The sequence below is a fragment of the Lissotriton vulgaris genome, chromosome 4_1, assembly GCF_964263255.1.
Source record: "Lissotriton vulgaris chromosome 4_1, aLisVul1.2, whole genome shotgun sequence".
Taxonomy (NCBI): domain Eukaryota; kingdom Metazoa; phylum Chordata; class Amphibia; order Caudata; family Salamandridae; genus Lissotriton; species Lissotriton vulgaris.
The window spans coordinates 1,303,052,897-1,303,075,689 of NC_141691.1; the positions used below are offsets into that span (position 1 = coordinate 1,303,052,897).

A 22,793-nucleotide genomic window follows, 5' to 3' on the forward strand; every position below is an offset into this window, starting at 1 on the left:
CTAATGATAATTAACCCGGGAGTTTTGGAAAGCTTAATTTCGGAGGTTTACCATGAAGTTATAAATATATAATATCAACATGAAGAAACTAATATGACTTTAGAAAAATTACAATACAAAAGAGATTTTCATACTTAGTGTTAGAACTTAGAGCCATTAATGTTTTATCCATGTGTTTTAGCAATAAATAACAATTCATCACCTATATGCAATTGATTCATTTAATCATTCTATCAGCTTCCCCTCAAAGGAAATATAGAGATACGCATGATACAGAAGAAAATACATCTATTTTCAACATTAAAGGAGCATCAAGTATTGGCTTGGAGACTGATTGAAAGTATGTCCCTGGCTTTTTTAACTTTATGCTCTAAAGACTAAACTAATAGGCTCACTAAATATATAGCATACTATTGAAGAAATAGCAGATGATGAAGTGCTACTGATTGTTAACCCGGGATAGTTGGAAAGCTTATATTCAGCAGTTTACATTCATACTATCTTTATATTTCATCAACAAGACAAAACAAAAATGACCTCAATAAATTGCAATAAATAAGAGATTTAGTTACTTGGCGTTAGAACTTAGAACCAATTATAGATATTCCAGGAGCTTTCAGAATAATAATTAATTCTACAACTATATCAAAGTATTCATCCTATCCTTCAAGCAGGGTTTGATCCAAGGTGATAAACAGTCAAAAATGAGACACAAGAAAAATTAATCTTTTTACAAACAATTAAACTTGGCCTGAACAGGTATCGAACCTGTGACCTTGGCGTAATTAGCACCACGCTCTAACTATCTGAGCTAACAGGCCGTTTTGCACAAATTTCTGGAAGTCCAGCATATGAAGAAGTGCTAATGATAGTCAACCCGGGAGATTTGGAAAGCTTAATTTCAGAGGTGTACCATGAAGTTATAAATATAAATTATCAACATGAAGAAACTAATATGACTTTAGAAAAACTACAATACAAAAGAGATTTTCATACTTAGTGTTAAAACTTAGAGCCATTAATGTTTTTTCCATGTGTTTTAGCAATAAATAACAATTCATCACCTATATGCAATTGATTCATCTAATCATTCTATCAGCTTCCCCTCAAAGGAAATATAGACATACACATTATACAGAAGAAAATACATCTATTTTCAACATTAAAGGAGCATCAAGTATTGGCTTGGAGACTGATTGAAAGTATGTCCTTGGCATTTTTAACTTTATGCTCTAAAGACTAAACTAATAGGCTCACTAAATATATAGCATACTATTGAAGAAATAGCAGATGATGAAGTGCTACTGATTGTTAACCAGGGATAGTTGGAAAGCTTATATTCAGCTGTTTACATTCATACTATCTTTATATTTCATCAACAAGACAAAATAAAAATGACCTCAATGAATTGCAATAAATAAGAGTTTTAGTTACTTGGCGTTAAAACTTAGAACCATTAATAGATATTCCAGGAGCTTTCAGAATAATAATTAATTCTACAACTATATCAAATGTATTCATCCAATCCTTCAAGCATCGTTTGATCCAAGGTGATAAACAGTCAAAAATGAGACACAAGAAAAATTAATCTTTTTACAAACAATTAAACTTGGCCTGTACAGGGATCGAACCTGTGACCTTGGCGTTATTAGCACCACGCTCTAACCATCTGAGCTAACAGCCCGTTTTGCACAAATTCCTGGAAGTCCAGCATATGAAGAAGTGCTAATGATAGTTTACCCTGGAGATTTGGAAAGCTTAATTTCGGAGGTTTACCATGAAGTTATAAATATATAATATCAACATGAAGAAACTAATATGACTTTAAAAAAATTACAATACAAAAGAGATTTTCATACTTAGTGTTAGATCTTAGAGCCATTAATGTTTTTTCCATGTGTTTTAGCAATAAATAACAATTCATCACCTATATGCAACTGATTCATCTAATCATTCTATCAGCTTCCCCTCAAAGGAAATATAGAGATACACATGATACAGAAGAAAATACATCTATTTTCAACATTAAAGGAGCATCAAGTATTGGCTTGGAGGCTGTTTGAAAGTATGTCCCTGGCATTTTTTACTTTATGCTCTAAAGACTAAACTAATAGGCTCACTAAATATATAGCATACTATTGAAGAAATAGCAGATGATGAAGTGCTACTGATTGTTAACCCGGGATAGTTGGAAAGCTTATATTCAGCTGTTTACATTCATACTATCTTTATATTTCATCAACAAGACAAAACAAAAATGACCTCAATAAATTGCAATAAATAAGAGATTTAGTTACTTGGCGTTAGAACTTAGAACCAATCATAGATATTGCAGGAGCTTTCAGAATAATAATTAATTCTACAACTATATCAAATGTATTCATCCAATCCTTCAAGTAGCTTTTGATCCAAGGTGATAAACAGTCAAAAATGAGACAGGAGAAAAATTAATCTTTTTACAAACAATTAAACTTAGCCTGTACAGGGATCGAACCTGTGACCTTGGCGTTATTAGCACCACGCTCTAACCATCTGAGCTAACAGGCTGTTTTGCACAAATTCCTGGAAGTCCAGCATATGAAGAAGTGCTAATGATAGTTAACCCGGGAGATTTGGAAAGCTTAATTTCAGAGGTTTACCATGAAGTTATACTTATATATTATCAACATGAAGAAACTAATATGACTTTAAAAAATTACAATACAAAAGAGATTTTCATACTTAGTGTTAGAACTTAGAACCATTAATGTTTCTTCCATGTGTTTTAGCAATAAATAACAATTCATCACCTATATGCAATTGATTCATCTAATCATTGTGTCAGCTTCCCCTCGAAGGAAATATAGACATACAAATGATACTGAAGAAAATGCATCTATTTTCAACATTAAAGGAGCATCAAGTATTGGCTTAGAGACTGATTGAAAGTATGTCCTTGGCATTGTTAACTTTATGCTCTAAAGACTAAACTAATAGGCTCAATAAATATATAGCATACTATTGAAGAAATAGCAGATGATGAAGTGCTACCAATTGTTAACCCGGGATAGTTGGAAAGCTTATATTCAGCTGTTTACATTCATACTATCTTTATATTTCATCAACAAGACAAAACAAAAATGACCTCAATAAATTGCAATAAATAAGAGATTTAGTTACTTGGCGTTAGAACTTAGAACCATTAATAGATATTCCAGGAGCTTTCAGAATAATAATTAATTCTACAACTATATCAAATGCATTCATCCAATCCTTCAAGCAGCGTTTGATCCAAGGTGATAAACAGCCAAAAATGAGACACAAGAAAAATTAATCTTTTTTCAAACAATTAAACTTGGCCTGTACAGGGATCGAACCTGTGACCTTGGCGTTATTAGCACCACGCTCTAACCATCTGAGCTAACAGGCCATTTTGCACAAATTCCTGGAAGTCCAGCATATGAAGAAGTGCTAATGATAGTTAATCCGGGAGATTTGGAAAGCTTAATTTCAGTTGTTTACCATGAAGTTATAAATATATAATATCAACATGAAGAAACTAATATGACTTTAAAAAAATTACAATACAAAAGAGATTTTCATACTTAGTGTTAGAACTTAGAACCATTAATGTTTTTCCATGTGTTTTAGCAATAAATAACAATTCATCACCTATATGCAATTGATTCATTCAATCATTCTATCAGCTTCCCCTCAAAGGAAATATAGAGATACACATGATACAGAAGAAAATACATCTATTTTCAACATTAAAGGAGCATCAAGTATTGGCTTGGAGACTGATTGAAAGTATGTCCCCGGCATTTTTAACTTTATGCTCTAAAGACTAAACTAATAGGCTCACTAAATATATAGCATACTATTGAAGAAATAGCAGATGATGAAGTGCTACTGATTGTTAACCCGGGATAGTTGGAAAGCTTATATTCAGCTGTTTACATTCATACTATCTTTATATTTCATCAACAAGACAAAACAAAAATGACCTCAATAAATTGCAATAAATAAGAGATTTAGTTACTTGGCGTTAGAACTTAGAACCAATTATAGATATTCCAGGAGCTTTCAGAATGATAATTAATTCTACAACTATATCAAATGTATTCATCTAATCCTTCAAGTAGCTTTTGATCCAAGGTGATAAACAGTCAAAAATGAGACACAAGAAAAATGTATCTTTTTACAAACAATTAAACTTGGCCTGTACAGGGATCGAACCTGTGACCTTGGCGTTAATAGCACCTCGCTCTAACCATCTGAGCTAACAGGCCGGTCTGCACAACTTCCTGGAAGTCCAGCATATGAAGAAGTGCTAATGATAGTTAACCCGGGAGATTTTGAAAGCTTAATTTCGGAGGTTTACCATGAAGTTATAAATATATAATATCAACATGAAGAAACTTATATGACTTTAAAAAAAATTACAATACAAAAGAGATTTTCATACTTAGTGTTAGAACTTAGAACCATTAATGTTTTTTCCATGTGTTTTAGCAATAAATAACAATTCATCACCTATATGCAATTGATTCATTTAATCATTCTATCAGCTTCCCCTCAAAGGAAATATAGAGATACACATGATACAGAAGAAAATACATCTATTTTCAACATTAAAAAAGCATCAAGTATTGGCTTGGAGACGGATTGAAAGTATGTCCTTGGCATTTTTAACTTTATGCTCTGAAGACTAAACTAATAGGCTCACTAAATATATAGCATACTATTGAAGAAATAGCAGATGATGAAGTGCTACTGATTGTTAACCCGGGATAGTTGGTAAGCTTATATTCAGCTGTTTAAATTCATACTATTTTTATATTTCATCAACAAGACAAAACAAAAATGACCTCAATAAATTGCAATAAATAAGAGATTTAGTTACTTGGTGTTAGAACTTAGAACCATTAATAGATATTCCAGGAGCTTTCAGAATAATAATTAATTCTACAACTATATCAAATGTATTCATCCAATCCTTCAAGCATCGTTTTATCCAAGGTGATAAACAGTCAAAAATGAGACACAAGAAAAATTAATCTTTTTTCAAACAATTAAACTTGGCCTGTACAGGGATCGAACCTGTGACCTTGGCGTTATTAGCACCACGCTCTAACCATCTGAGCTAACAGGCCGGTCTGCACAACTTCCTGGAAGTCCAGCATATGAAGAAGTGCTAATGATAGTTAACCCGGGAGATTTTGAAAGCTTAATTTCGGAGGTTTACCATGAAGTTATAAATATATAATATCAACATGAAGAAACTAATATGACTTTAGAAAAATTACAATACAAAAGAGATTTTCATACTTAGTGTTAGAACTTAGAGCCATTAATGTTTTTTCCATGTGTTTTAGCAATAAATAACAATTCATCACCTATATGCAATTGATTCATCTAATCATTGTGTCAGCTTCCCCTCGAAGGAAATATAGACATACAAATGATACTGAAGAAAAAACATATATTTTCAACATTAAAGGAGCATCAAGTATTGGCTTAGAGACTGATTGAAAGTATGTTCTTGGAATTGTTAACTTTATGCTCTAAAGACTAAACTAATAGGCTCAATAAATATATAGCATACTATTGAAGAAATAGCAGATGATGAAGTGCTACCGATTGTTAACCCGGGATAGTTCGAAAGCTTATATTCAGCTGTTTACATTCATACTATCTTTATATTTCATCAACAAGACAAAACAAAAATGACCTCAATAAATTGCAATAAATAAGAGATTTAGTTACTTGGCCTTAGAACTTAGAACCATTAATAGATATTCCAGGAGCTTTCATAATAATAAATAATTCTACAACTATATCAAATGCATTCATCCAATCCTTCAAGCAGCGTTTGATCCAAGGTGAAAAACAGTCAAAAATGAGACACAAGAAAAATTTATCTTTTTTCAAACAATTAAACTTGGCCTTTACAGGGATCGAACCTGTGACCTTGGCGTTATTAGCACCACGCTCTAACCATCTGAGCTAACAGGCCATTATGCACAATTTTCTGGAAGTCCAGCATATGAAGAAGTGCTAATGATAGTTAACCCGGGGGATTTGGAAAGCTTAATTTCGGAGGTTTACCATGAAGTTATAAATATATAATATCAACATGAAGAAACTAATATGACTTTAGAAAAATTACAATACAAAAGAGATTTTCATACTTAGTGTTAGAACTTAGAGCCATTAATGTTTTTTCCATGTGTTTTAGCAATAAATAACAATTCATCACCTATATGCAATTGATTCATCTAATCATTCTATCAGCTTCCCCTCAAAGGAAATATAGACATACACATGATACAGAAGAAAATACATCTATTTTCAACATTAAAGGAGCATCAAGTATTGGCTTGGAGGCTGATTGAAAGTATGTCCCTGGCATTTTTTACTTTATGCTCTAAAGACTAAACTAATAGGCTCACTAAATATATAGCATACTATTGAAGAAATAGCAGATGATGAAGTGCTACTGATTGTTAACCCGGGATAGTTGGAAAGTTTATATTCAGCTGTTTACATTCATACTATCTTTATATTTCATCAACAAGACAAAACAAAAATGACCTCAATAAATTGCAATAAATAAGAGATTTAGTTACTTGGCGTTAGAACTTAGAACCAATCATAGATATTGCAGGAGCTTTCAGAATAATAATTAATTCTACAACTATATCAAATGTATTCATCCAATCCTTCAAGTAGCTTTTGATCCAAGGTGATAAACAGTCAAAAATGAGACAGGAGAAAAATTAATCTTTTTACAAACAATTAAACTTAGCCTGTACAGGGATCGAACCTGTGACCTTGGCGTTATTAGCACCACGCTCTAACCATCTGAGCTAACAGGCTGTTTTGCACAAATTCCTGGAAGTCCAGCATATGAAGAAGTGCTAATGATAGTTAACCCGGGAGATTTGGAAAGCTTAATTTCAGAGGTTTACCATGAAGTTATACTTATATAATATCAACATGAAGAAACTAATATGACTTTAAAAAATTACAATACAAAAGAGATTTTCATACTTAGTGTTAGAACTTAGAACCATTAAAGTTTCTTCCATGTGTTTTAGCAATAAATAACAATTCATCACCTATATGCAATTGATTCATCTAATCATTGTGTCAGCTTCCCCTCGAAGGAAATATAGACATACAAATGATACTGAAGAAAATGCATCTATTTTCAACATTAAAGGAGCATCAAGTATTGGCTTAGAGACTGATTGAAAGTATGTCCTTGGCATTCTTAACTTTATGCTCTAAAGACTAAACTAATGGGCTCAATAAATATATAGCATACTATTGAAGAAATAGCAGATGATGAAGTTCTACCAATTGTTAACCCGGGATAGTTGGAAAGCTTATATTCAGCTGTTTACATTCATACTATCTTTATATTTCATCAACAAGACAAAACAAAAATGACCTCAATAAATTGCAATAAATAAGAGATTTAGTTACTTGGCGTTAGAACTTAGAACCATTAATAGATATTCCAGGAGCTTTCAGAATAATAATTAATTCTACAACTATATCAAATGCATTCATCCAATCCTTCAAGCAGCGTTTGATCCAAGGTGATAAACAGCCAAAAATGAGACACAAGAAAAATTAATCTTTTTTCAAACAATTAAACTTGGCCTGTACAGGGATCGAACCTGTGACCTTGGCGTTATTAGCACCACGCTCTAACCATCTGAGCTAACAGGCCATTTTGCACAAATTCCTGGAAGTCCAGCATATGAAGAAGTGCTAATGATAGTTAATCCGGGAGATTTGGAAAGCTTAATTTCAGTGGTTTACCATGAAGTTATAAATATATAATATCAACATGAAGAAACTAATATGACTTTAGAAAAATTACAATACAAAAGAGATTTTCATACTTAGTGTTAGAACTTAGAACCATTAATGTTTTTTCCATGTTTTTTAGCAATAAATAACAATTCATCACCTATATGCAATTGATTGACCTAATCATTCTATTAGCTTCCCCTCAAAGGAAATATAGACATACACATTATACAGAAGAAAATACATCTATTTTCAACATTAAAGGAGCATCAAGTATTGGCTTGGAGACTGATTGAAAGAATGTCCTTGGCATTTTTAACTTTATGCTCTACAGACTAAACTAATAGGCTCAATAAATACATAGCATACTATTGAAGAAATAGCAGATGATGAAGTGCTACCGATTGTTAACCCGGGATATTTGGAAAGCTTATATTCAGCTGTTTACATTCATACTATCTTTATATTTCATCAACAAGACAAAACAAAAATGACCTCAATAAATTGCAATAAATAAGAGATTTAGTTACTTGGCGTTAGAACTTAGAACCATTAATAGATATTTCAGAAGCTTTCAGAATAATAATTAATTCTACAACTATATCAAATGTATTCATCCAATCCTTCAAGCAGCGTTTGATCCAAGGTGATAAACAGTCAAAAATGAGACACAAGAAAAATTAATCTTTTTACAAACAATTAAACTTGGCCTGTACAGGGATCGAACCTGACACCTTGGCGTTATTAGCACCACGCTCTAACCATCTGAGCTAACAGGCCATTTTGCACAAATTACTGGAAGTCCAGCATATGAAGAAGTGCTAATGATAGTTAACCCGGGAGATTTGGAAAGCTTAATTTCAGAGGTTTACCATGAAGTTATAAATATATAATATCAACATGAAGAAACTAATATGACTTTAGAAAAACTACAATACAAAAGAGATTTTCATACTTAGTGTTAAAACTTAGAGCCATTAATGTTTTTTCCATGTGTTTTAGCAATAAATAACAATTCATCACCTATATGCAATTGATTCATCTAATCATTCTATCAGCTTCCCCTCAAAGGAAATATAGACATACACATTATACAGAAGAAAATACATCTATTTTCAACATTAAAGGAGCATCAAGTATTGGCTTGGAGACTGATTGAAAGTATGTCCTTGGCATTTTTAACTTTATGCTCTAAAGACTAAACTAATAGGCTCACTAAATATATAGCATACTATTGAAGAAATAGCAGATGATGAAGTGCTACTGATTGTTAACCAGGGATAGTTGGAAAGCTTATATTCAGCTGTTTACATTCATACTATCTTTATATTTCATCAACAAGACAAAATAAAAATGACCTCAATGAATTGCAATAAATAAGAGTTTTAGTTACTTGGCGTTAGAACTTAGAACCATTAATAGATATTCCAGGAGCTTTCAGAATAATAATTAATTCTACAACTATATCAAATGTATTCATCCAATCCTTCAAGCATCGTTTGATCCAAGGTGATAAACAGTCAAAAATGAGACACAAGAAAAATTAATCTTTTTACAAACAATTAAACTTGGCCTGTACAGGGATCGAACCTGTGACCTTGGCGTTATTAGCACCACGCTCTAACCATCTGAGCTAACAGCCCGTTTTGCACAAATTCCTGGAAGTCCAGCATATGAAGAAGTGCTAATGATAGTTTACCCTGGAGATTTGGAAAGCTTAATTTCGGAGGTTTACCATGAAGTTATAAATATATAATATCAACATGAAGAAACTAATATGACTTTAAAAAAATTACAATACAAAAGAGATTTTCATACTTAGTGTTAGATCTTAGAGCCATTAATGTTTTTTCCATGTGTTTTAGCAATAAATAACAATTCATCACCTATATGCAACTGATTCATCTAATCATTCTATCAGCTTCCCCTCAAAGGAAATATAGAGATACACATGATACAGAAGAAAATACATCTATTTTCAACATTAAAGGAGCATCAAGTATTGGCTTGGAGACGGATTGAAAGTATGTCCTTGGCATTTTTAACTTTATGCTCTGAAGACTAAACTAATAGGCTCACTAAATATATAGCATACTATTGAAGAAATAGCAGATGATGAAGTGCTACTGATTGTTAACCCGGGATAGTTGGTAAGCTTATATTCAGCTGTTTAAATTCATACTATTTTTATATTTCATCAACAAGACAAAACAAAAATGACCTCAATAAATTGCAATAAATAAGAGATTTAGTTACTTGGTGTTAGAACTTAGAACCATTAATAGATATTCCAGGAGCTTTCAGAATAATAATTAATTCTACAACTATATCAAATGTATTCATCCAATCCTTCAAGCATCGTTTTATCCAAGGTGATAAACAGTCAAAAATGAGACACAAGAAAAATTAATCTTTTTTCAAACAATTAAACTTGGCCTGTACAGGGATCGAACCTGTGACCTTGGCGTTATTAGCACCACGCTCTAACCATCTGAGCTAACAGGCCGGTCTGCACAACTTCCTGGAAGTCCAGCATATGAAGAAGTGCTAATGATAGTTAACCCGGGAGATTTTGAAAGCTTAATTTCGGAGGTTTACCATGAAGTTATAAATATATAATATCAACATGAAGAAACTAATATGACTTTAGAAAAATTACAATACAAAAGAGATTTTCATACTTAGTGTTAGAACTTAGAGCCATTAATGTTTTTTCCATGTGTTTTAGCAATAAATAACAATTCATCACCTATATGCAATTGATTCATCTAATCATTGTGTCAGCTTCCCCTCGAAGGAAATATAGACATACAAATGATACTGAAGAAAAAACATATATTTTCAACATTAAAGGAGCATCAAGTATTGGCTTAGAGACTGATTGAAAGTATGTTCTTGGAATTGTTAACTTTATGCTCTAAAGACTAAACTAATAGGCTCAATAAATATATAGCATACTATTGAAGAAATAGCAGATGATGAAGTGCTACCGATTGTTAACCCGGGATAGTTCGAAAGCTTATATTCAGCTGTTTACATTCATACTATCTTTATATTTCATCAACAAGACAAAACAAAAATGACCTCAATAAATTGCAATAAATAAGAGATTTAGTTACTTGGCGTTAGAACTTAGAACCATTAATAGATATTCCAGGAGCTTTCATAATAATAAATAATTCTACAACTATATCAAATGCATTCATCCAATCCTTCAAGCAGCGTTTGATCCAAGGTGAAAAACAGTCAAAAATGAGACACAAGAAAAATTTATCTTTTTTCAAACAATTAAACTTGGCCTTTACAGGGATCGAACCTGTGACCTTGGCGTTATTAGCACCACGCTCTAACCATCTGAGCTAACAGGCCATTATGCACAATTTTCTGGAAGTCCAGCATATGAAGAAGTGCTAATGATAGTTAACCCGGGGGATTTGGAAAGCTTAATTTCGGAGGTTTACCATGAAGTTATAAATATATAATATCAACATGAAGAAACTAATATGACTTTAGAAAAATTACAATACAAAAGAGATTTTCATACTTAGTGTTAGAACTTAGAGCCATTAATGTTTTTTCCATGTGTTTTAGCAATAAATAACAATTCATCACCTATATGCAATTGATTCATCTAATCATTCTATCAGCTTCCCCTCAAAGGAAATATAGACATACACATGATACAGAAGAAAATACATCTATTTTCAACATTAAAGGAGCATCAAGTATTGGCTTGGAGGCTGATTGAAAGTATGTCCCTGGCATTTTTTACTTTATGCTCTAAAGACTAAACTAATAGGCTCACTAAATATATAGCATACTATTGAAGAAATAGCAGATGATGAAGTGCTACTGATTGTTAACCCGGGATAGTTGGAAAGCTTATATTCAGCTGTTTACATTCATACTATCTTTATATTTCATCAACAAGACAAAACAAAAATGACCTCAATAAATTGCAATAAATAAGAGATTTAGTTACTTGGCGTTAGAACTTAGAACCAATCATAGATATTGCAGGAGCTTTCAGAATAATAATTAATTCTACAACTATATCAAATGTATTCATCCAATCCTTCAAGTAGCTTTTGATCCAAGGTGATAAACAGTCAAAAATGAGACAGGAGAAAAATTAATCTTTTTACAAACAATTAAACTTAGCCTGTACAGGGATCGAACCTGTGACCTTGGCGTTATTAGCACCACGCTCTAACCATCTGAGCTAACAGGCTGTTTTGCACAAATTCCTGGAAGTCCAGCATATGAAGAAGTGCTAATGATAGTTAACCCGGGAGATTTGGAAAGCTTAATTTCAGAGGTTTACCATGAAGTTATACTTATATAATATCAACATGAAGAAACTAATATGACTTTAAAAAATTACAATACAAAAGAGATTTTCATACTTAGTGTTAGAACTTAGAACCATTAAAGTTTCTTCCATGTGTTTTAGCAATAAATAACAATTCATCACCTATATGCAATTGATTCATCTAATCATTGTGTCAGCTTCCCCTCGAAGGAAATATAGACATACAAATGATACTGAAGAAAATGCATCTATTTTCAACATTAAAGGAGCATCAAGTATTGGCTTAGAGACTGATTGAAAGTATGTCCTTGGCATTCTTAACTTTATGCTCTAAAGACTAAACTAATGGGCTCAATAAATATATAGCATACTATTGAAGAAATAGCAGATGATGAAGTGCTACTGATTGTTAACCCGGGATAGTTGGAAAGCTTATATTCAGCTGTTTACATTCATACTATCTTTATATTTCATCAACAAGACAAAACAAAAATGACCTCAATAAATTGCAATAAATAAGAGATTTAGTTACTTGGCGTTAGAACTTAGAACCAATTATAGATATTCCAGGAGCTTTCAGAATGATAATTAATTCTACAACTATATCAAATGTATTCATCCAATCCTTCAAGTAGCTTTTGATCCAAGGTGATAAACAGTCAAAAATGAGACACAAGAAAAATGTATCTTTTTACAAACAATTAAACTTGGCCTGTACAGGGATCGAACCTGTGACCTTGGCGTTAGTAGCACCTCGCTCTAACCATCTGAGCTAACAGGCCGTTTTGCACATAATCCTGGAAGTCCAGCATATGAAGAAGTGCTAATGATAGTTAACCCGGGAGATTTGGAAAGCTTAATTTCAGAGGTTTACCATGAAGTTATAAATATACAATATCAACATGAAGAAACTAATATGACTTTAAAAAAATTACAATACAAAAGACATTTTCATACTTAGTGTTAGAACTTAGAACCATTAATGTTTTTCCATGTGTTTTAGCAATAAATAACAATTCATCACCTATATGCAATTGAATCATCTAATCATTCTATCAGCTTCCCCTCAAAGGAAATATAGACATACACATTATACAGAAGAAAATACATCTATTTTCAACATTAAAGGAGCATCAAGTATTGGCTTGGAGACTGATTGAAAGAATGTCCTTGGCATTTTTAACTTTATGCTCTACAGACTAAACTAATAGGCTCAATAAATACATAGCATACTATTGAAGAAATAGCAGATGATGAAGTGCTACCGATTGTTAACCCGGGATATTTGGAAAGCTTATATTCAGCTGTTTACATTCATACTATCTTTATATTTCATCAACAAGACAAAACAAAAATGACCTCAATAAATTGCAATAAATAAGAGATTTAGTTACTTGGCGTTAGAACTTAGAACCATTAATAGATATTTCAGAAGCTTTCAGAATAATAATTAATTCTACAACTATATCAAATGTATTCATCCAATCCTTCAAGCAGCGTTTGATCCAAGGTGATAAACAGTCAAAAATGAGACACAAGAAAAATTTATCTTTTTACAAACAATTAAACTTGGCCTGTACAGGGATCGAACCTGACACCTTGGCGTTATTAGCACCACGCTCTAACCATCTGAGCTAACAGGCCATTTTGCACAAATTACTGGAAGTCCAGCATATGAAGAAGTGCTAATGATAGTTAACCCGGGAGATTTGGAAAGCTTAATTTCAGAGGTTTACCATGAAGTTATAAATATATAATATCAACATGAAGAAACTTATATGACTTTAAAAAAATTACAATACAAAAGAGATTTTCATACTTAGTGTTAGAACTTAGAACCATTAATGTTTTTTCCATGTGTTTTAGCAATAAATAACAATTCATCACCTATATGCAATTGATTCATTTAATCATTCTATCAGCTTCCCCTCAAAGGAAATATAGAGATACACATGATACAGAAGAAAATACATCTATTTTCAACATTAAAGGAGCATCAAGTATTGGCTTGGAGACGGATTGAAAGTATGTCCTTGGCATTTTTAACTTTATGCTCTAAAGACTAAACTAATAGGCTCACTAAATATATAGCATACTATTGAAGAAATAGCAGATGATGAAGTGCTACTGATTGTTAACCCGGGATAGTTGGAAAGCTTATATTCAGCTGTTTACATTCATACTATTTTTATATTTCATCAACAAGACAAAACAAAAATGACCTCAATAAATTGCAATAATTAAGAGATTTAGTTACTTGGTGTTAGAACTTAGAACCATTAATAGATATTCCAGGAGCTTTCAGAATAATAATTAATTCTACAACTATATCAAATGTATTCATCCAATCCTTCAAGCATCGTTTGATCCAAGGTGATAAACAGTCAAAAATAAGACACAAGAAAAATTAATCTTTTTTCAAACAATTAAACTTGGCCTGTACAGGGATCGAACCTGTGACTTTGGCGTCATTAGCACCACGCTCTAACCATCTGAGCTAACAGGCCGTTTTGCACAAATTCCTGGAAGTCCAGCATATGAAGAAGTGCTAATGATAATTAACCCGGGAGTTTTGGAAAGCTTAATTTCGGAGGTTTACCATGAAGTTATAAATATATAATATCAACATGAAGAAACTAATATGACTTTAGAAAAATTACAATACAAAAGAGATTTTCATACTTAGTGTTAGAACTTAGAGCCATTAATGTTTTATCCATGTGTTTTAGCAATAAATAACAATTCATCACCTATATGCAATTGATTCATTTAATCATTCTATCAGCTTCCCCTCAAAGGAAATATAGAGATACGCATGATACAGAAGAAAATACATCTATTTTCAACATTAAAGGAGCATCAAGTATTGGCTTGGAGACTGATTGAAAGTATGTCCCTGGCTTTTTTAACTTTATGCTCTAAAGACTAAACTAATAGGCTCACTAAATATATAGCATACTATTGAAGAAATAGCAGATGATGAAGTGCTACTGATTGTTAACCCGGGATAGTTGGAAAGCTTATATTCAGCAGTTTACATTCATACTATCTTTATATTTCATCAACAAGACAAAACAAAAATGACCTCAATAAATTGCAATAAATAAGAGATTTAGTTACTTGGCGTTAGAACTTAGAACCAATTATAGATATTCCAGGAGCTTTCAGAATAATAATTAATTCTACAACTATATCAAAGTATTCATCCTATCCTTCAAGCAGGGTTTGATCCAAGGTGATAAACAGTCAAAAATGAGACACAAGAAAAATTAATCTTTTTACAAACAATTAAACTTGGCCTGAACAGGTATCGAACCTGTGACCTTGGCGTAATTAGCACCACGCTCTAACTATCTGAGCTAACAGGCCGTTTTGCACAAATTTCTGGAAGTCCAGCATATGAAGAAGTGCTAATGATAGTCAACCCGGGAGATTTGGAAAGCTTAATTTCAGAGGTGTACCATGAAGTTATAAATATAAATTATCAACATGAAGAAACTAATATGACTTTAGAAAAACTACAATACAAAAGAGATTTTCATACTTAGTGTTAAAACTTAGAGCCATTAATGTTTTTTCCATGTGTTTTAGCAATAAATAACAATTCATCACCTATATGCAATTGATTCATCTAATCATTCTATCAGCTTCCCCTCAAAGGAAATATAGACATACACATTATACAGAAGAAAATACATCTATTTTCAACATTAAAGGAGCATCAAGTATTGGCTTGGAGACTGATTGAAAGTATGTCCTTGGCATTTTTAACTTTATGCTCTAAAGACTAAACTAATAGGCTCACTAAATATATAGCATACTATTGAAGAAATAGCAGATGATGAAGTGCTACTGATTGTTAACCAGGGATAGTTGGAAAGCTTATATTCAGCTGTTTACATTCATACTATCTTTATATTTCATCAACAAGACAAAATAAAAATGACCTCAATGAATTGCAATAAATAAGAGTTTTAGTTACTTGGCGTTAAAACTTAGAACCATTAATAGATATTCCAGGAGCTTTCAGAATAATAATTAATTCTACAACTATATCAAATGTATTCATCCAATCCTTCAAGCATCGTTTGATCCAAGGTGATAAACAGTCAAAAATGAGACACAAGAAAAATTAATCTTTTTACAAACAATTAAACTTGGCCTGTACAGGGATCGAACCTGTGACCTTGGCGTTATTAGCACCACGCTCTAACCATCTGAGCTAACAGCCCGTTTTGCACAAATTCCTGGAAGTCCAGCATATGAAGAAGTGCTAATGATAGTTTACCCTGGAGATTTGGAAAGCTTAATTTCGGAGGTTTACCATGAAGTTATAAATATATAATATCAACATGAAGAAACTAATATGACTTTAAAAAAATTACAATACAAAAGAGATTTTCATACTTAGTGTTAGATCTTAGAGCCATTAATGTTTTTTCCATGTGTTTTAGCAATAAATAACAATTCATCACCTATATGCAACTGATTCATCTAATCATTCTATCAGCTTCCCCTCAAAGGAAATATAGAGATACACATGATACAGAAGAAAATACATCTATTTTCAACATTAAAGGAGCATCAAGTATTGGCTTGGAGGCTGTTTGAAAGTATGTCCCTGGCATTTTTTACTTTATGCTCTAAAGACTAAACTAATAGGCTCACTAAATATATAGCATACTATTGAAGAAATAGCAGATGATGAAGTGCTACTGATTGTTAACCCGGGATAGTTGGAAAGCTTATATTCAGCTGTTTACATTCATACTATCTTTATATTTCATCAACAAGACAAAACAAAAATGACCTCAATAAATTGCAATAAATAAGAGATTTAGTTACTTGGCGTTAGAACTTAGAACCAATCATAGATATTGCAGGAGCTTTCAGAATAATAATTAATTCTACAACTATATCAAATGTATTCATCCAATCCTTCAAGTAGCTTTTGATCCAAGGTGATAAACAGTCAAAAATGAGACAGGAGAAAAATTAATCTTTTTACAAACAATTAAACTTAGCCTGTACAGGGATCGAACCTGTGACCTTGGCGTTATTAGCACCACGCTCTAACCATCTGAGCTAACAGGCTGTTTTGCACAAATTCCTGGAAGTCCAGCATATGAAGAAGTGCTAATGATAGTTAACCCGGGAGATTTGGAAAGCTTAATTTCAGAGGTTTACCATGAAGTTATACTTATATATTATCAACATGAAGAAACTAATATGACTTTAAAAAATTACAATACAAAAGAGATTTTCATACTTAGTGTTAGAACTTAGAACCATTAATGTTTCTTCCATGTGTTTTAGCAATAAATAACAATTCATCACCTATATGCAATTGATTCATCTAATCATTGTGTCAGCTTCCCCTCGAAGGAAATATAGACATACAAATGATACTGAAGAAAATGCATCTATTTTCAACATTAAAGGAGCATCAAGTATTGGCTTAGAGACTGATTGAAAGTATGTCCTTGGCATTGTTAACTTTATGCTCTAAAGACTAAACTAATAGGCTCAATAAATATATAGCATACTATTGAAGAAATAGCAGATGATGAAGTGCTACCAATTGTTAACCCGGGATAGTTGGAAAGCTTATATTCAGCTGTTTACATTCATACTATCTTTATATTTCATCAACAAGACAAAACAAAAATGACCTCAATAAATTGCAATAAATAAGAGATTTAGTTACTTGGCGTTAGAACTTAGAACCATTAATAGATATTCCAGGAGCTTTCAGAATAATAATTAATTCTACAACTATATCAAATGCATTCATCCAATCCTTCAAGCAGCGTTTGATCCAAGGTGATAAACAGCCAAAAATGAGACACAAGAAAAATTAATCTTTTTTCAAACAATTAAACTTGGCCTGTACAGGGATCGAACCTGTGACCTTGGCGTTATTAGCACCACGCTCTAACCATCTGAGCTAACAGGCCATTTTGCACAAATTCCTGGAAGTCCAGCATATGAAGAAGTGCTAATGATAGTTAATCCGGGAGATTTGGAAAGCTTAATTTCAGTTGTTTACCATGAAGTTATAAATATATAATATCAACATGAAGAAACTAATATGACTTTAAAAAAATTACAATACAAAAGAGATTTTCATACTTAGTGTTAGAACTTAGAACCATTAATGTTTTTCCATGTGTTTTAGCAATAAATAACAATTCATCACCTATATGCAATTGATTCATTCAATCATTCTATCAGCTTCCCCTCAAAGGAAATATAGAGATACACATGATACAGAAGAAAATACATCTATTTTCAACATTAAAGGAGCATCAAGTATTGGCTTGGAGACTGATTGAAAGTATGTCCCCGGCATTTTTAACTTTATGCTCTAAAGACTAAACTAATAGGCTCACTAAATATATAGCATACTATTGAAGAAATAGCAGATGATGAAGTGCTACTGATTGTTAACCCGGGATAGTTGGAAAGCTTATATTCAGCTGTTTACATTCATACTATCTTTATATTTCATCAACAAGACAAAACAAAAATGACCTCAATAAATTGCAATAAATAAGAGATTTAGTTACTTGGCGTTAGAACTTAGAACCAATTATAGATATTCCAGGAGCTTTCAGAATGATAATTAATTCTACAACTATATCAAATGTATTCATCTAATCCTTCAAGTAGCTTTTGATCCAAGGTGATAAACAGTCAAAAATGAGACACAAGAAAAATGTATCTTTTTACAAACAATTAAACTTGGCCTGTACAGGGATCGAACCTGTGACCTTGGCGTTAATAGCACCTCGCTCTAACCATCTGAGCTAACAGGCCGTTTTGCACATAATCCTGGAAGTCCAGCATATGAAGAAGTGCTAATGATAGTTAACCCGGGAGATTTGGAAAGCTTAATTTCAGAGGTTTACCATGAAGTTATAAATATACAATATCAACATGAAGAAACTAATATGACTTTAAAAAAATACAATACAAAAGACATTTTCATACTTAGTGTTAGAACTTAGAACCATTAATGTTTTTCCATGTGTTTTAGTAATAAATAACAATTCATCACCTATATGCAATTGAATCATCTAATCATTCTATCAGCTTCCCCTCAAAGGAAATATAGACATACACATGATACAGAAGAAAATACATCTATTTTCAACATTAAAGGAGCATCAAGTATTGGCTTGGAGACTGATTGAAAGTATGTCCTCGGTATTTTTAACATTATGCTCTAAAGACTAAACTAATAGGCTCAATAAATATATAGCATACTATTGAAGAAATAGCAGATGATGAAGTTCTACCGATTGTTAACCCGGGATAGTTGGAAAGCTTATATTCAGCTGTTTACATTCATACTATCTTTATATTTCATCAACAAGACAAAACAAAAATGACCTCAATGAATTGCAATAAATAAGAGATTTAGTTACTTGGCGGTAGAACTTAGAACCATTAATAGATATTCCAGGAGCTTTCAGAATAATAATTAATTCTACAACTATATCAAATGTATTCATCCAATCCTTCAAGCAGCATTTGATCCAAGGTGATAAACAGTCAAAAATGAGATACAAGAAAAATTAATCTTTTTACAAACAATTAAACTTGGCCTGTACAGGGATCGAACCTGTGACCTTGGCGTTATTAGCACCACGCTCTAACCATCTGAGCTAACAGGCCGTTTTGCACAAACTCCTGGAAGTCCAGCATATGAAGAAGTGCTAATGATAGTTAACCCGGGAGATTTGGAAAGCTTAATTTCAGAGGTGTACCATGAAGTTATAAATATAAATTATCAACATGAAGAAACTAATATGACTTTAGAAAAATTACAATACAAAAGAGATTTTCATACTTAGTGTTAGAACTTAGAACCATTAATGTTTTTTCCATGTTTTGTAGCAATAAATAACAATTCATCACCTATATGCAATTGATTGATCTTATCATTCTATTAGCTTCCCCTCAAAGGAAATATAGACATACACATTATACAGAAGAAAACACATCTATTTTCAACATTAAAGGAGCATCAAGTATTGGCTTGGAGACTGATTGAAAGAATGTCCTTGGCATTTTTAACTTTATGCTCTACAGACTAAACTAATAGGCTCAATAAATACATAGCATACTATTGAAGAAATAGCAGATGATGAAGTGCTACCGATTGTTAACCCGGGATATTTGGAAAGCTTATATTCAGCTGTTTACATTCATACTATCTTTATATTTCATCAACAAGACAAAACAAAAATGACCTCAATAAATTGCAATAAATAAGAGATTTAGTTACTTGGCGTTAGAACTTAGAACCATTAATAGATATTTCAGAAGCTTTCAGAATAATAATTAATTCTACAACTATATCAAATGTATTCATCCAATCCTTCAAGCAGCGTTTGATCCAAGGTGATAAACAGTCAAAAATGAGACACAAGAAAAATTAATCTTTTTACACACAATTAAACTTGGCCTGTACAGGGATCGAACCTGTGACCTTGGCGTTATTAGCACCACGCTCTAACCATCTGAGCTAACAGGCCATTTTGCACAAATTACTGGAAGTCCAGCATATGAAGAAGTGCTAATGATAGTTAACCCGGGAGATTTGGAAAGCTTAATTTCAGAGGTTTACCATGAAGTTATAAATATATAATATCAACATGAAGAAACTTATATGACTTTAAAAAAATTACAATACAAAAGAGATTTTCATACTTAGTGTTAGAACTTAGAACCATTAATGTTTTTTCCATGTGTTTTAGCAATAAATAACAATTCATCACCTATATGCAATTGATTCATTTAATCATTCTATCAGCTTCCCCTCAAAGGAAATATAGAGATACACATGATACAGAAGAAAATACATCTATTTTCAACATTAAAGGAGCATCAAGTATTGGCTTGGAGACGGATTGAAAGTATGTCCTTGGCATTTTTAACTTTATGCTCTAAAGACTAAACTAATAGGCTCACTAAATATATAGCATACTATTGAAGAAATAGCAGATGATGAAGTGCTACTGATTGTTAACCCGGGATAGTTGGAAAGCTTATATTCAGCTGTTTACATTCATACTATTTTTATATTTCATCAACAAGACAAAACAAAAATGACCTCAATAAATTGCAATAATTAAGAGATTTAGTTACTTGGTGTTAGAACTTAGAACCATTAATAGATATTCCAGGAGCTTTCAGAATAATAATTAATTCTACAACTATATCAAATGTATTCATCCAATCCTTCAAGTAGCGTTTGATCCAAGGTGATAAACAGTCAAAAATGAGACACAAGAAAAATTAATCTTTTTTCAAACAATTAAACTTGGCCTGTACAGGGATCGAACCTGTGACCTTGGCGTTATTAGCACCAAGCTCTAACCATCTGTGCTAACAGGCCACTTTGCACAAATTCCTGGAAGTCCAGCATATGAAGAAGTGCTAATGATAGTTAAACAGGGAGATTTGGAAAGCTTAATTTCAGAGGTGTACCATGAAGTTATAAATATAAATTATCAACATGAAGAAACTAATATGACTTTAGAAAAATTACAATACAAAAGAGATTTTCATACTTAGTGTTAGAACTTAGAACCATTAATGTTTTTTCATGTGTTTTTAGCAATAAATAACAATTCATCACCTATATGCAATTGATTCATATAATCATTCTATCAGCTTTCCCTCAAAGGAAATATAGACATACAAATTATACAGAAGAACATACATCTATTTTCAACATTAAAGGAGCATCAAGTATTGGCTTGGAGACTGATTGAAAGTATGTCCTTGGCATTTTTAACTTTATGCTTTACAGACTAAACTAATAGGCTCAATAAATACATAGCATACTATTGAAGATATAGCAGATGATGAAGTGCTACCGATTGTTAACCCGGGATAGTTGGAAAGCTTATATTCAGCTGTTTACATTCATACTATCTTTATATTTCATCAACAAGACAAAACAAAAATGACCTCAATAAATTGCAATAAATAAGAGATTTAGTTACTTGGCGTTAGAACTTAGAACCATTAATAGATATTTCAGGAGCTTTCAGAATAATAATTAATTCTACAACTATATCAAATGTATTCATCCAATCCTTCAAGCAGCGTTTGATCCAAGGTGATAAACAGTCAAAAATGAGACACAAGAAAAATTTATCTTTTTACAAACAATTAAACTTGGCCTGTACAGTGATCGAACCTGTGACCTTGGCATTATTAGCACCACGCTCTAACCATCTGAGCTAACACGCCATTTTGCACAAAGTCCTGGAAGTCCAGCATATGAAGAAGTGCTAATGATAGTTAACACTGGAGATTTGGAAAGCTTAATTTCAGAGGTTTACCATGAAGTTATAAATATATAATATCAACAAGAAGAAACTAATATGACTTTAAATAAAATTACAATACAAAAGAAATTTTCATACTTAGTGTTAGAACTTAGAACCATTAATGTTTTTTCCATGTGTTTTAGCAATAAATAACAATTCATCACCTATATGCAATTGAATCATCTAATCATTCTATCAGCTTCCCCTCAAAGGAAATATAGACATACACATGATACAGAAGAAAATACATCTATTTTCAACATTAAAGGAGCATCAAGTATTAGCTTGGAGACTGATTGAAATTATGTCCTTGGCATTTTTAGCTT

The 22,793-nt window shown here is 32.0% G+C and overlaps 10 non-coding genes across 10 annotated transcripts; all 10 read right to left on the minus strand.

The window, feature by feature from the left end:
* Positions 1 to 3,335: 3,335 nt before the first annotated feature.
* TRNAI-AAU (transfer RNA isoleucine (anticodon AAU)) lies at positions 3,336 to 3,409 on the minus strand. Its single transcript has one exon. It is a non-coding gene; the product is annotated as a tRNA-Ile (tRNA).
* A 788-nt stretch (positions 3,410 to 4,197) lies between these two features.
* On the minus strand, positions 4,198 to 4,271 carry TRNAN-AUU (transfer RNA asparagine (anticodon AUU)). Its single transcript has one exon. It is a non-coding gene; the product is annotated as a tRNA-Asn (tRNA).
* A 790-nt stretch (positions 4,272 to 5,061) lies between these two features.
* TRNAI-AAU (transfer RNA isoleucine (anticodon AAU)) lies at positions 5,062 to 5,135 on the minus strand. Its single transcript has one exon. It is a non-coding gene; the product is annotated as a tRNA-Ile (tRNA).
* A 2,514-nt stretch (positions 5,136 to 7,649) lies between these two features.
* Positions 7,650 to 7,723, minus strand: TRNAI-AAU (transfer RNA isoleucine (anticodon AAU)). The gene has a single exon. It is a non-coding gene; the product is annotated as a tRNA-Ile (tRNA).
* Positions 7,724 to 10,238: 2,515 nt separating this feature from the next.
* Positions 10,239 to 10,312, minus strand: TRNAI-AAU (transfer RNA isoleucine (anticodon AAU)). Its single transcript has one exon. It is a non-coding gene; the product is annotated as a tRNA-Ile (tRNA).
* A 2,514-nt stretch (positions 10,313 to 12,826) lies between these two features.
* Positions 12,827 to 12,900, minus strand: TRNAS-ACU (transfer RNA serine (anticodon ACU)). Its single transcript has one exon. It is a non-coding gene; the product is annotated as a tRNA-Ser (tRNA).
* Positions 12,901 to 18,001: 5,101 nt separating this feature from the next.
* On the minus strand, positions 18,002 to 18,075 carry TRNAI-AAU (transfer RNA isoleucine (anticodon AAU)). Its single transcript has one exon. It is a non-coding gene; the product is annotated as a tRNA-Ile (tRNA).
* A 788-nt stretch (positions 18,076 to 18,863) lies between these two features.
* Positions 18,864 to 18,937, minus strand: TRNAN-AUU (transfer RNA asparagine (anticodon AUU)). Its single transcript has one exon. It is a non-coding gene; the product is annotated as a tRNA-Asn (tRNA).
* A 787-nt stretch (positions 18,938 to 19,724) lies between these two features.
* Positions 19,725 to 19,798, minus strand: TRNAI-AAU (transfer RNA isoleucine (anticodon AAU)). Its single transcript has one exon. It is a non-coding gene; the product is annotated as a tRNA-Ile (tRNA).
* A 789-nt stretch (positions 19,799 to 20,587) lies between these two features.
* On the minus strand, positions 20,588 to 20,661 carry TRNAI-AAU (transfer RNA isoleucine (anticodon AAU)). The gene has a single exon. It is a non-coding gene; the product is annotated as a tRNA-Ile (tRNA).
* Positions 20,662 to 22,793: the final 2,132 nt, after the last annotated feature.